The 1,783-nt window shown below is 46.1% G+C and overlaps 1 long non-coding RNA gene across 1 annotated transcript; it reads right to left on the reverse strand.

Moving 5' to 3' along the window:
* Positions 1-280: 280 nt before the first annotated feature.
* On the reverse strand, positions 281-826 carry LOC106900743. The gene is made up of 3 exons (XR_001414194.1): positions 748-826; positions 452-505; positions 281-345 (listed from the first exon to the last, which is right to left on the reverse strand). It is a non-coding gene; the product is annotated as an uncharacterized LOC106900743 (long non-coding RNA).
* Between the last annotated feature and the right edge of the window lie 957 nt (positions 827-1,783).

The raw sequence follows: 1,783 nt of genomic DNA on the forward strand, positions 1-1,783 counted from the left end.
CATTATAAAACTGCCTCTCAAATCCAAGGGAATAAGATGGGTCAGCTCAGCTGGTGTAGTAAAGAATTGGCTTCTGACATTCTATGACCTACTGTGACTGTTATAAAGTGGGTACCTGAAATTCTCACTGGTTTTACTTAAGAGAAAGACTAAATGCCCTGTAATGTATTTATGAAAATATAAACTTTCTGAATTTCCATTACAGTGACTCGTTTATATTTCAAATTCCCAAACCCTCTATAAAGAGAACAAGAGACAAAAGGTCCTAATGGACCCAGACTGTCAAAGAGTGGAACTCACAGCAGGTCCGGTGGGGCCGGTGCTGCCGTCGCTTCCCCGAGCGCCCTGTGAGGAGAGAACACGATGCAGTTTGAGGAGAGATTCAAAGGCTCGAGAAGCCACAGTCAGTGGCCGGTCACGATGACAAACAGACAGGTGGGAAGCCACTTACAGCTGGTCCAGGGGCACCTACTCTTCCTCTCTCACCAGGGAGACCACGAGCACCCTGAAAGAAAAATTAACTCGTTTATGCCTAGTCATTGAACAAAGATATGCAGATATATTTTTTTTTCTCCTGCTGAGTCTCTATATGAAATGTGTTGCAGCCAGACAATTCTGTTCTAAACATTCACATCCTATTACATTAGAGCATTGGGCTAGCTGGGGTGATGACCCAAACTGACCCAAATGCTGGCTGAACCCTATCTGTCACATTCCCATTTCCCACAGCACGGAGTAAATACTCACAGGTTGTCCGGGGGTACCATTTTCACCAGGGGCACCGGGTTCTCCCTGTGAAAAAGAAAGTTTGGAGGCTTGAGTTAGTCACAGGATGCTTTGGACAGATGGCACAACAGCCTCTAGACAGAGATTCAACTCCTGGATCCTACTGCCCTGCAGCACTGACAGCCCAACACACAGTCACAGCACACCATGGCATCCCGAGGGTGACCGTCCCTAGGGATGCTGGAGCGTGGCCAAGCAGAACCCTCTTAGAAGAGGAGGGCCAGAGCAAGCTGCTTCACTGTCTCAGCTTTCTTTACCCCCTTGCTTTATTCTGCTATTTCCTCTGTAGCACACACCTAAGAGACAGGGCACGGATCTACCCCTGGTGTTTTTAACTCCAGCCCAATAAAACTGAGCTGAGTGACAGACGTTAAAAGGTGACCCCTCTCCCTTCAGCATTCAGGGTTCTCATGAGGCTGCAGGAGGTCTAGGCTGGTCTACAGAGAGCCAGTTCATCCTAGAGCAGTGATATCCTCAGTACATCTGTACACACCGTGCCCGAAATGCTGCAAACAGCATGAGTTTTTGCCTCCATCACTGCCTTTAGCACAGTTCTACCATGACTGACCTTCATTTATTATGTTTGTATTTTCCAGTCAGACCAGCACTCTTCCTAATAACTGTTCTTTCCTTCCCTTAATGGCTTTATCTCCAGCTTTTAATCTCCAAAAGCTGGACAGATTGTTTGTTCTCTCTCATCACCAAACTTTTTCTGGAGATTAACAACTTGCAGTGATTCTGGGGAATGATGCTGTTACAATTAATAACTATGAGCAAATAGTGCTAATCTCCTAGAAACAAGCAATAGGGAGAATTAGTATCTGAGCTTTTTGTTGTTTTATCTAAAGCTCTTGAATGCACATCTCCTGTGAGGAAGGCAGCAGCCTTAAAGTCTCCCACAGCTCAGCACTGCAGCAGGGGTGTTTAAGAACCCCGCAATTAGGCACTGAGGTGGAATGGAAGAAGAAACTAAGAGAGGGAGAGTTCGCTAAATATG

This window comes from Calidris pugnax, unplaced genomic scaffold, assembly GCF_001431845.1.
Source record: "Calidris pugnax isolate Ruff unplaced genomic scaffold, ASM143184v1 C14866922, whole genome shotgun sequence".
NCBI lineage: Eukaryota > Metazoa > Chordata > Aves > Charadriiformes > Scolopacidae > Calidris > Calidris pugnax.